Source organism: Rhinatrema bivittatum, chromosome 3 (genome assembly GCF_901001135.1).
Source record: "Rhinatrema bivittatum chromosome 3, aRhiBiv1.1, whole genome shotgun sequence".
In the NCBI taxonomy this organism is placed as follows: Eukaryota; Metazoa; Chordata; class Amphibia; order Gymnophiona; family Rhinatrematidae; genus Rhinatrema; species Rhinatrema bivittatum.
Window position 1 is genome coordinate 541191397 of NC_042617.1, and position 13914 is coordinate 541205310.

The window sequence follows — 13914 nt, forward strand, 5'->3', positions numbered from 1 at the left end:
TACATGCAAATCTATCTCATGCATATTCATTATGGCTATCCTGAAAACCAGGCCTGTTTGTGGCACTCGAGGACTGGAGTTGGCCACTCCTGATCTAACAAATCCAAGATAGATTCCTCTGCTCCCTCACCACACTCTAAATAGCTCCTCAGATTAATTCCCTCCAGTGCCTTGTGGAAAATACTTTTATAACACACATTCAAATTATCCCCTTTTAGGGTGAACAAGCCTCCCATTATTTATTTTCTTAACCTCCCATCTCTGGAAAATTCTACATATTACTAAACAGCAATTGTCTAGTGAACTCAGAAGGGAGTCACACTCACCTCTACCCCAAAACATTTTTTTGCGAAATCATAACAGACAAAAATGCTTCTTTTCATAACACACATCCACTTACTAATCATAAAATACACTGTGCATGAACAGCAACGCCAACAGATGATATTTCTGATTAGGGAGACATATTCTATGGTACCTTCTGGAAACCTCTGGCCAGCATAGGTATCTACCTTGAAAAGAGAAATGTGTGGGCAAAGTGCTGCCATCTGCTGGCAAAAGTAATTAAAACACATCACACCATTTTTAACAGTAACATAGGACTTTTCTTCAGCCAAGACTAATGACATAAAAACGTTAACCTCATGAAAGTCTGTATCCAGCTATTACACATTATATATTTGCATCATCCATTCTGCAACCTGAAATCTGCCACTCCACATAAAAATGGGGAAATAATAAACTCATTCACAAAACTTAGGCTACCAAAACATCAACAAAGTCCAAGTTGCTGTTAACAATCCTCTACCAACTACTCAAGTGTGCCAAAAAACACATTATATCTCAAAAACCCTCACTAGTCACTACAGAGGACCAGTAGGGAGCATGCCATCATATTTCATCTGCAAGAATCTCCTGGGTAGAGAAAAGCACTTTCCGCAAGATAAAAAAAAACAACCTATAAAAAAATCTGTTAGAGGATTTACCACGATAGAACAATCTCCTTAAAGAGAAAATACTAAGGATGTGCAGCCCCTAAATTTTTGTTTTGATTTTGTTTTTCATTTCAGATAATGGGAACAATATTTGCAAAAACTGATTCAGAAGAAAAATCATGTGCTGGATTTCCAGAATCACAGGTTATTGAATAGCTAGTGGCTAAAGAGAATTTGGTCCCTCTAGTCAGTAGCATCTTAGCATCCAGTGAGGAGGTGGAGGAAGCAGATGATACTGACAAAGCTGAGATTGTACACAGCAAAGAGGAAGAACAACTTCAAGCCTGAGCAGCCAGTCATTTCCCCTAATGATGCCATATGGAAATGATATCAGGCCTCCTCCAGGGATTTCCTCTGACTCCTTCCTGCCTAGAGATTTATACCAATTTGGTTGGTGCTCTTTGTTCCTCATTTGGAGCCTTGGGGTGTTTTTGCTGTTGTGGATAGTTGCTTTGTATTTCTCATGACACTTTGGGGTCTTCATGCCTCTCTTTCTGCTGCTTCAACCCTCTATCACTGTCATGGATTTTCTGCCTCACTCGGTGCCACTTTGCCCCCCTTGTGTGGCCTTGTGGGGGTCATGCCTCTGTTTTTGGTATCCTATACCCCACGTTTGGAGCCTTGGGGTATTTTGGCCACTCATGCTGCTGCTTTGCTCCTGTTATGGTGCCTTCGAGAACTCCTGTCACTGCTGGTAGTGCTTTGCCTCATTGCAAGTCCTTGGGTTATTCATGCAACTGTTGGTGCTATGTTGGGCTACCTTCACCCTTCTGATGATGTCTACCCACACGTTTCATTAGAAATGATTAGAAAATTCCAAATTGGGAGCCCCAAAAAAGGCTGCCTTTCTTCTTCCATTGACTTTAATGGGAAGTGAATGAACAAATAAAATGAATAAACAAAAATGTTTTTTCATTTGAAATGAACCAAACAAATGCTTGTGTCCTATGAAACAAATAAATGATCTGAAGTACAAGTTTGCCTCTGCACATCCCTATCATACACACACATTACACCCTGGTACCTGCCAATACACATATATGACAGATTGAGAGCAAACACACACACACACACCCTATATCAGGGGTAGGCAGCTCCAGTCCTAGAGTGCTGCAAACAGGTCTGGTTTCCAGGATATTCACAATGAATATGCATGAGATATATTTGTATACAATGGAGGCAGTGCAAGCAAATATACCTCAGTATTAAAACAACAGCATTGCTAGGCTTACAGGGTAAGGAGGAGGCACTGTGGGTTAATCTGGAAAGGGGAAATGTAACATCATCTATTTATATTGGTGTAATATAAAAACCTCCATCACAGACAGAGGAGATGGATAGAGATTTATGGAGGATATTCACAAACTCAGGAATCAGTCCTTGGACTGGTTCTCTTCAACATTTTGTGAGCGACATAACAGAAGAATTGTCAGGAAAGGTTGTCTTTTTGACGATGATACCAAAATCAGTAACAGGGTGGTCAGCCAGGAAGAAGTGGAAAACATGAGGAGGGATCTAGTGAAGCTGGAGGAATGGTATAAAGTCTGGCAGCTAAGATTTAATGCTAAAAAATGCAGAGATGCATTTAGTGTGCATAAACCCAAGGGAAAGGTACAGTATTGGAGGTGAAATTCTTCTAAGCCCAAAGGAAGAGTGGGATCTGGGGGTAATTTTATTTGATGATCTTAAGGTGGCCTAACAGGTGGATAAAGCAATGGTAAAAGCCAGAAAGATTCTTGGCTGCATAGGGAGAGGAACAGTCAGCAGAAAAAGAGAGGTGATATTGCCCCCGTATACGTCTCTGGTGAGACCTCACTTGGAATACTGTGTACAATTATGGAAACTACACCTTCAAAAGGATATAAACAGGATAGAGTCGGTCCAGAGGGTGGCTACTAAAATAGTCAGTGGTCTTCATTCTGAAGCATATGGGGATAGTCTTAAAGATCTAAACATGTATATTCTAGAGCAGAGCTTTCCAAACTTTTCATGTTGGTGACACACTTTTTAGACAAACATAATTTCGGGACACAGTAATTCAGTCTACTAGCAAACCAGAGGTTAAAGGTTAAATGAACAAAATGTATTTTGACAATTTATGTATGTTTCCTTAAATATATACATAATAAAATGTTTCACAACACAACCTATCTTGTGAAAACCTTTCATTTATATTAAAAATATATAATATTCCAAGATTAATGTTATTGTTATAATTTATGAGTAACAATAATAAAACAAAGGTATTGTGTTATTCAATTTACCTCTTTAATGAGATATATGAGCTTGATGGGATGAACATAGCTTTTGAATATTTGGTGTTAATAAGAAAGTCCAAAGGATCTTCTGCGTAACTTTAAAAAGCTGGCCAGTTTCACACTATATAATTATTTGATAGCCTCATTCAACTAATTCTATATGGCTATGAGAGTGAAGATTGGAATTTATAGGAAGGGACAGAATGTCAATATAAATCCTGCACCTCCAGTTCTGTAACTCTGTGCATCCACTGAAATTTCCCCCAAACAATGGAGCTTGGATGTTTCCCTTACAGCTCATCATACTAAAAGATATTTTCAAATTCTGGTGTCACCTCACAGTAACAGCAGCACAAACACCTTCCACTGCCAGGCACATATTTTATCTAACACAAAACCTCACAAAAAAGACACTCAAAATCTATTCTGCAATCCCATTGTAACATAACAGTAATAACACCAAGGACTCAAACAACAATAACCCTAATTGTGAAAAAGCAAGGGTAAATATTACAATGGGTCCTAGAATATCAATACACCACCTACTGAGGAAACAAAACAAACCAGATTGCTATAGATCCCTATGCTAGCAGAATCTCTCATCATGGTCACACACACAGAGCAGAGACAGACCCTCACCAAATACAGAATACAAAATAAAGGAGCACAAATTAGAAAAAACTGAAATGGAAACCCCAAGAAGCCAGATTCTGTGTATTAACAATGGAAAAACAGAACCACCATTCCTCATAAAACAAATAAAATCAAGAAACATAAAGCATCAGTTATAATAGTAAAAACCATACTAATAAAAGAATATTTTAAAACTACTAATAAATAGAATTTCTATTAATTAAAATCATTTACATTTTTTACAATTTCCCAAACACCAATAAAATGTTTCAAAACAGCACATATATCAAATAACACCCAATAATTAAAACTAATAAGGATTTTAAAAAGCCCCTGCTGTCCATACATGGGAGCTCTTGATTTCCATTCTCTCTCACATATACACTGTCATATACATACACATTCCTGCTCTTATATCCACCATAACCTCTCGCTCTCACAGACACTGACACACTCTCAGGCTCTAAGACACTCTCTCCCCCTCCACACACACCCCACACACAAACCCTTACTCCCCTGGATTTTCTCATACACACTCATGCTCTCACTCTCTCTGGCTCCCTCACATACACACAAACACACACACCCAGGCAAGTTCCCAATCATTCTCACACACTGAAACTGACCCCCAAGGCAGGCTCTCATTCATTTTCACACCACTCCCTCACCATCCCCCAGGCATGCACACATTCATTCTCACACACACAGACCCCAAGGCAGGCACCAATTCATTCTCACACACACACATACACCACACACAGGCAGGCACCTATTCTCACACATACAAACCCCAGGAAAACACCCATACATTCTCATACACAGACACACCCTCAGGCAGGCACCCATGCATTCACACACATACACCCCCAGGCAGACTCCCATTCATACACATGCACACACTAAAGGCAGACCCCCTCTCTTTCTTTTGCCAGCAACCTCGGAGCTTCTCTCATTCCTCTGCTGCCACTGTCACTGATGCCGCATGGCTATTGGGGAGGCGCTGATTGCTGCTATTGGCACTGAAGCCCATTCTGCTGCCTCCTCTGTGCAGGCCCCGTGGGTTTCCACTTCCTCCATGTTGATCTCGTACATTGTGAGATCCGCATAAAGAAAGTGCTATTCTTGCACATTACCAAAGATTACATGTGCAAATCAGTAAAAAGTATTTTTTTTTTTTTACCTTTGCTGTCTGATCTTAGTTTTCTAATCGGTCGGTCAGTCTTTTTTGTTCCACCTCCCCTTTCTTATTTTTTTGCCAATTCCTTTCATATTGTCTTTTTTTCTATTTCTTTTCTCTCCATCTATCTTCTTCCCTCAAACATACAGTCAGGTTCTCATTCTCACATGCTTTCTCTCTCTCTCACACACACACAGGCTCTCACTCTCACATGCTCTCTCTCATACAATCATTCATACACAGTCTCTCTCTTGCACATGCTGTCTGACTCTCACACACCCAGGCTCTCTCTCACTCCCACGTGCTGTCTTGCTCAAGCACAGGCTCTCACTGTCACATGCTCTCTCTCATACAATCATTCATACACAGTCTCTCTCTTGCACATGCTGTCTGACTCTCACACACTCAGGCTCTCTCTCACTCCCACATGCTATCTTGCTCAAGCACAGGCTCTCACTGTCACATGCTGTCTCTCATACAATCATTCATACACACAGGCTCTCACTATCACATGGTGTCTCTCTCACACACACACAGGCTCTCACATGCTGTCCCTGCAAACATTCAGGTCCTCACTCCCACACACACACAATCTCTCAACACATCTCATACAAGCACAGACACACAATCTCTCAACTCATCTCATACACGCACACAATCTCTCAACTCATCTCATACACACACTCTACAGGCCTTCAGCCTCTCTCTTACCTCTGGGCCTCCTCTTCACAGGTCGCTGCAGAATGGGCTCTGCAGCAGCCCTGATCTTCTCGGGCCAATCCGCGGTGGGGTCCCTGCTACCGGGCCTCCTCCTCTTCTCAGCCCGCTGCAACAACGCTGCTCCTCTTCTGCACGCGGCTGATGCTCCTCCTCCTTCCTGCCGTGCAGCTCCGGCAACATTTTTTTTCTGGGGCCACATGGGCAGGAAGGAGGAGGAGCACCTGCACGTTTAGACGTGACCTTTTTCTTCGGGCTGTGGTGACGTGAGCTCCACCATGGCCCTGCCGATCTTCCTGCTGTGTGTCTCCAGCACAGCACAGCGATACTTTACTACTCAGATGCCAGTGGGATGAGGTCCACCGGCGGCCGCATTGGCTCCCACTTGCCGGTGGGTCACGTGCACCGGGCTTGCGTGACACACCGGCACACTGCAGGCGACACACTAAAGTGTCGCGACACACACTTTGGAAAGCTCTGCTCTAGAGGTAAGGTGAGATAGGGGAGATATGATAGAGACATTCAAATATCTCAGAGGTTTCCATGCATAGGAGTTGAGCCTTTTTCAATGGAAAGGAGTGTCTAGAACAAGAGGTCATGAGATGAAGTTGAAAGAAGGTAGACTCAGGCGTAATCGTAGGAAATATTTCTTTACAGAGAAGGTGGTGGATGTGTGGAACAGCCTCCAGTGGAAGTGATGGAGGCAAAAGCAGTATCTGAATTCAAGAAAGCAGGGGATAAATGCAGGGGATCTCTAACAGGTCAATCCAGTACCGAGCGGTAGGAAGAGCTGCGTTAGTGTCCGGCACACCCGCGGTTGCCGCACGCACAGTGCAGCTCACCTACCGCTCGATCCTGTATTTAAATAGCTTGCAAATGCAAGCTGCGTCTAAGAAGCGTCCGTGAAGCATTAGGTCCACGCAACCCATTTTACTGTATAGAGCGCCTATACAGTAACCTGGGTGTGCGGGCCTAACGCTTCACAGACACGCTGGTATCTGTCATTTCAAATGTCATTTGAAATGACAGGTACCAGGAAGTGGTCAGTTCTCCGACGCTCGGGATTGTCAGCCCTCTCCCCTCCTCCCGAAGCAAGGCGCGAAAAGCAGCCTTGCTCCGGGAGGAGGGGAGACGGGACTGGCAGTGTAAAGCAAAAAAAAAAAGTAGCAAGAGTGAGGGGAGAGAGGACAGGCAATCCTACGCTCAGGATTGCCAGTCCCCCCTCCCCTCGTCCCAAAGCAGGGCGTGAAAAGCAGCCTTGCTCCAGGAGGAGGGGAGGGGGGACTGGCAGTGTAAAGCGACGAAGCGACTTACTTTTTGCAGCCCCCCTCCGGACATCGGCGAGGATGACCGCGGCTCCCCTCTCCTGCCTCCAGCTGCCCGCGAAGATGGACGCCTGCACGGGCGAAAGCGGCCCCTGTTCGTGCAATTGGGCCGCTCAAGACGTGATGTCACATGCCGTGACGCCAAACATCGTGACGTCACGCCTTGAGCGGCCCAATTGCACGAACAGGGGCCGCTTTCGCCCGTGCAGGCATCTATCTTCGCGGGCAGCTGGAGGCAGGAGAGGGGGTCGTCCTCACCGATGTCCGGAGGGGGCTGCAAAAAGTAAGTCGCTTCGTCGCTTTACACTGCCAGTCCTCTCTCCCCTCCTCCCGGAGCAAGGCTGCTTTTCGTGCCTGCCTCGGGAGGAGGGGAGAGAGGACTGGCAGTCCCGAGCGTAGGATTGCCCGTCCTCTCCCCTCTCTCTCTTTTTGGCGTCCATCATCGCGGGCAGCTGGAGGCAGGGGAGGGGAGCCGCGGTCGTCCTCTCCGATGTCTGGAGGGGGGCTGCTGCTCCCCTTGCTCTCTTACTACTTTTTTTTTTTTGTTTGTTTTTTCCACTTTGGTTGCTTGCTTCGGGAGGAGGGGAGAGGGCTGACAATCCCGAGCGTAGGATTGCCCGTCCTCGCTCCCCTCGCTCTCTTACAACTTTTTTTTTCACTTTTTTTTTTTTTTGCTTCGGGAGGAGGGGAGAGGACTGGGGCTGCCCCGGAGACCAGCACCCATGGACGCGGGCAGGGCAGGAGAGCGGGGGCTGGGGGAAAGTTTGCCGCCTACCCTTACCCCTGCCTCTAATGCAGGGGTAAGGGTAGGCGGTAAGTTAGCAGGTTAAACGCACGGCAAAATGGAAGGGTAAAATAGCGATAGTCGGGGCGCTCGTTACTGGATGGTAGGGAATAGCTAATTTGATCGTTTACATGCAATATGCATGCCGCGTGCGGAAGGGGTTGCCCGGGGATTTTAGGACGCGGTAGGAGTAGGTTAAAGGGGATAGTGTATCGCGGGTTGGACTAACGCGGCCGAAAAGTGAGTAGAAAGCCGGTTAGGAGCAGGGTAACCGCGGACGCACTTTACTGTATTGAGCTGTAAGGAACTGATGAGAATTATAATGTTAGATTAATCGGACGGATGGGCAGACTGGATGGGCCATACAGTCTGTTTCTGCTGTCATGTTTCTGTTTCATATTCATTCTGGATATCTTGAAAACCAGACTTGGTTGAGGCACTCCAGGACAAATGTTGCCTACTCCTGCCCTGCATCCTTTCCACCTAACATCCCTCCCAATGCAAACACAATCCCCCCCACATTTCACCAGTGGCTGCAGTATACACACACACACACACACACACACACAACTCCTTTACCCGTACAGATCCACACACACACATAATACCTGACACACATACCCCACCATACACACACATGCATCCCCTACACACATGCCCCCCACTGTTGGTTGGAACAAACATGTTGCACCCCCCTCCCCCACACAGTGGTACAGACATACACTCACGTCTCCCTTTTCACACAAACATGTTGAAAACACAAGTCAGGTGCAAGCATCAGAGGAGGAGGATATGGCCAATGAACTGCTGCTTTCCTCCTTCCGCTGACTTGATCATCAGTAGATGGACTGAATGGAGAAGAGAGGATGAGGAGAGAGGAGTTGAAGAGGGGCTGGGGAAGCTGATTTGGTAGGGGATGGTGGGGGTGGGGGTGGGGGAGTAAGGATGAACTGAAAGAATGTTAAATTTTGTGGTCACTCATCTTTCCTATCATTTTAAAATGTAATGTCTGGGATAACCTATTTTCCTACCATAGGCCTTAAAGTGGCAACACACTGGTGTGAAGGAGTAGCCTAGTGGTTAGCACAATGGCCTCTAAACCAGCATAGCAAGGGTTCAAATCCTACTGCTACTGCTTGTGATCTTGGGAAGTCACTTTGCATGCAAATACATCTCAGGCCTATTCAATAGGGATAGCCTCAAACCTTGACTGGCTGGGGTCCAAAAGGACCTGGATATAATCTGTTTGAAAAACAGAATAAAAAAAAAAGTAACAAACATATGCTGCATTCATAAAAATGTTTAATCTAAATCAGGTAAGATTTATATGCATTATACATCAATGCAGCTAAAACCCACCAAAACTCATCCCCCACCTCATCAATTTATTTGGCAGTTCCCGCATCCCAAGCAATCAAACTTACACATTCCTACTGCTCAATCTATATCTTCACTCCACCCAGCTGACATATTTCCTGGCTTAGTGATTGATTCCCATTTGCCAGGCACACACCTGCCTTCTGCATAAAAGGAGGATATAAGCCAGGAAAAGCTGAATCAGCCAGCCTGACTGACCAATTTGGCACTTTCTGCTCTGTACTTCTCCCTGGGTATTGGAGATACATAATGGCCTGGCAGGTCTGAACTGGACCTAGTATTTTGTACTTTTGCAGTGAGCCCACAGTATATTGTAATTGATTAGGGAAGCATGTTTGATCAAACTTTAATGCACTTTCATTAGTCAACTGATTTGCTATTGGCTATTTTGTATGTTATATAAATATGAGAGAATGATCCAGCAACAATTTAGGATAACAGATTTCATTTTGGCATAATTAATAGTTCAACTATATTAGTAATTACATTCTTTCTTTTGGAAACTGTATTATAATAGATAAAAAGCTTGTTTTTATGGGATTGATTGATTGTGCTCTCTGTTCATGTCAGAGAAACCACAAGTTGTATACAAATCAAGAAGTAAGTCCAGAGACTAAAGGGATAGCATAGTTTCTAATAGGGATGTGAATCGTGTGATCGATCATCTTAACGATCGATTTTGGCTGAGGGGGGGGGGAAATCTGATCGACTTAGTTTTTTAGGTTAAAAAATCGTTTTATCGGGGGAGGGGCGAGGGCGGGAAAACCGGCATATTCAAAATGGCGCCAGCGCTACCTTTGCCCTCACTATGTTGACATAGTGAGGGCAAAGGTAGCTCTGGCGCCATTTTGAATATGGCCCGAGTGCAGAAGGTCGCTCCCGGACCCCCGCTGGACTTTTGGCAAGTCTTGTGGGGGTCAGGAGGCCCCCCCAAGCTGGCCAAAAGTCCCTGGGGGTCCAGCGGGGGTCCGGGAGCGATCTCCTGCACTCGTGACGTCGGGTCACAGGAACCAAAATGGCGCCGGCGCTACCTTTGCCCTGTCATATGATAAGGGCAAAGGGCCACCAGCGCCATTTCTCTTAACGCAGCCGTGGCCAGAGAGCGGGAGATCGCGCCTGGACCCTCCCCCCCACTGGACCCCAGGTAATTTAAAGCATTTTGGGGGGGTTCGGGATGGTGGAGGATTTATTTTAAAGGGTCGGGGTGGGTTTTAGGGTTGTTTTGGTGTGCCGGTTTTCCCCCCCTCCCCCGATTTACGATTTTTGATGATAAATCGGGGGAATTGTTATTGTATCGTGGCTCTAATGATTTTTTACGATTTAAAATATATCTGACAATTGTTTTAAATCGTCAAAAAACAATTCACATCCCTAGTTTCTAATTCAAACAAGAAAGACAGAAATGTACAAGACATTTTACTAACCCAGGGGTTGATGCATAGTAGTAAACTGCACTATTGAATAGCACACTTTTTTGCCACACTAAAATTACTTCTAATTTAACTATGGATTTTAGAGTGCAAACCAGGGCTAAGTCCCCCAATGCTGGCAATTGTGTTAAAATAGTTCACTTCTATGAAAATGAAGATGCTAATGAGGGTTAATGCAGAAATTAGCTATGATTTCCTATGTAAAAGACAGCACTAAAAACTGTGTATGAAGTAACTACAGATTAATTTTAATCCTGAAATTTACACTGCTGCGTAGGAAGTGGAGTTCACTTCAATGCTGGATTTTTACTTCAGGGGTCAGACGGTGATGTTAATCTGACTTCCTACTGGGCAGAGGCTTGAGTGAGATAGGAGATAGATACTGCTGCAGTGGCTCAAGCTCTTCAAATGTTTCTATTTTTTGTCCTTTTGATGGAGGTTTTTGCACTAAGAATTGGTGGTGACAGAGAGAGGAGCAGAACAAAAAAGGATCAAAGATGCGCAAACGATTTAGGCTCTGTTTCCAAGTGGCGATTGCCTTGCAGAATGCCAGGGGCAGAGCAACGAACGTTGTTGTGTTATGCTGCATGCTGCACAACGCGGTTCTGAAATGTATGCAAGAAGAGACTGCTCTTCTGAAAGCCGATCCTCTGTGCCCCCTACTGATATTGCTGACACAACAGTTTGCAGGATGGCGGTATGCAAAAGGGTGATTGTGGATTATTGTTCCTGTTAGTTTTTACAAACTGATATTATCCAATCTATCTAAAACTCATTGAAATACTAAAATAATGTACATTAATTGAACCTTTATATTTCTTTTAGTCCAGAAGCTAGCTATAGCTTAGGAAAACATATGTCTTCAGAAATTGACTGAAGTTATTGGTATGGTCGGCTTGGATGATGTCAGCTCGGCCACTATATTGGAAATAATTATGGTGACCAACTTGAACATAAAATTGCATGTTAACTGAATTTAATCATTCTAGAGGCAAGAAACTGACAGGAAATTGCCAAACCATCTTTTATCAGATGTGTTAATATTATTCTTTGTAATAATAATATTTTCCTAGCGTGTATAATTCAAAGAAATATCAATGCAATGACCATTTTCTTTTTCTTTTCAGGTGATGGACTTACAGAGAATGATGAAAAGTGTGAAGTTCAAGAGGTTTCCATTTAAAAATCAGTACAGAGAAAATGGAGGTTTCTGGAACTTGTATTCTATTTAAAATGAAAAAATAAAAAGTATAGGATATTACATGTGGAACAGAAAATGATAGAAAAAAAACTGCAGCAGACAACTTCATAATAATGTGTGGCATCATTTTCAGTAGAAATTTTCAATGTGTGTTTCATATCAAAAGCTACTGCCCTTATGTACTGAAAGTAAGTCATTCTCAGACAGACACTACAGGTAAAGATGCTAAAGTGACAAAGAGCCACGTGCTAAGAGACAAATGAAGAATGTACTGTTGTATGCAACCGGGAAACCTGGAAGCATAGTGCAAGCTTTTACACATCAGTGAACAACATTGAACTGAGAAGCACTTTAATGCAATATAACATTTTCAAAGTATATGCAGCTGATAATCTGTATCATAGAGCCTTTTGTGAACTCCCACCTTTTGAAATAGCACTGTCAAGAGACAATAAAAAAGCTATCAGAAAAATGCGTCATTGTACGAAGGAAGCATTCCAGAAACTTATTCAGGAGTTGATTTCCCAAAAGCTGGATGTCCTCTGTCAGAAATGCCTGACTGACTACATCAATACTATCTCAACTGATAAAAGCACAACTCTAAGTAACAAGGATATGCAGAACCATTTCATTAAGAAACTTGGAGTTGAAATTTCATTTTCATACCCTCCAGAGAAAAGAAAATCAATACTGATATTTTCAACACTCCCGAATAACAAAGCTTACAGACAATCTTTGGTCAATCCATACAGTAATAGATTGTGCAGAAATCCTATGGCTTGAATGTGAGGTGTATGATTTTGGACTGGATGATAGTTTTTGTGATGACAGCAAATTCCCTACATCATTGATGGAGTTTAATCAAATAAGCCATCAGCTGGGCAACAATTTTATGATGCATTTTTTTTTCAAATGCTTTTTTTAAAATTAAATCCAACTTAGGAACATCTACATGCCAACATAACACAGTTATCACATTTGCATTTTTAAACATAATTATCCCCCCCCCCCCTCATTGGACTACAAAAGTCACAGGAATTGGGGCTCCGGGTGCATTGGCTCTGATGCATCCTAGGCCCCAAAGTATCTAACATATCCCTAGATACAAAGGCACATCATAATTCTAAGTCCCACCCTAACCCTAACCAGTTGCACATAGCCATTGTAATCGTATTACCTGACAGTGTTAAAGTCATTGAGCGGATGACAGTCTGAAATTAGGAAACATATAAACAGAAAGGATAATAACAACAACAACCCAAAATTTAAAAGGAGCTATTATGTACCAGGCTCCTTGCTCTGGGCGAAAGAGATTGAAGGTAGCATCCCCAAATTTGGAAGAAAATACATCTGCCCTTAAAAGAGCCTAATGAGGTTCTATTTTCCATCTGTATCAAGTCATGAAGAGAATCGTGCCACTGCCAGTAAACAGGGCCAGTGACCTCTCTCTATGTCACCAAGATGGCTTTCTTTCCCAGCAGGCACGCCTTTTTATAAAATACCGCTTCAGCCTTGTTCTCAAAAATAGCTGTGGGGAACTGCCCATAAAGGGTTGTCATTGGAGAAACTGGAACCTGGTACCCCAATACCTGACAATCCAAAAAAAGAGCCAATCAAATCCCCAAACAATTAAAGCAAAATCCAGAAAGGGAGGAATCACCACATTTAATTGTTTATAATGCCACTCAATAGAAAAAAAAAGTTTTAAATCAAACTCTTTATTGTTCCAAAAATTATTATTGTAAATGAAACCGCATCAGCAAGCCTGACGAAGTGCCTTATAACCTTACAAGGCCACCTGGACTACTCAATCATTTGCGGTTTCACTTTAAAGATTTTTCAAAACAATTTCTTAAATTTTAAATTTTTGTATTTTTCTTTATATATAGACTGGTTCTTGTTGCTCTGACATTCAGATGAAAAATAACAACATCTAGCCTTCTGCTAATGGCTTGACGACAGCCGATGTTTTGCATATCCTGCTTCTTCAGGAGCCATATATTCACATTGATTCTCA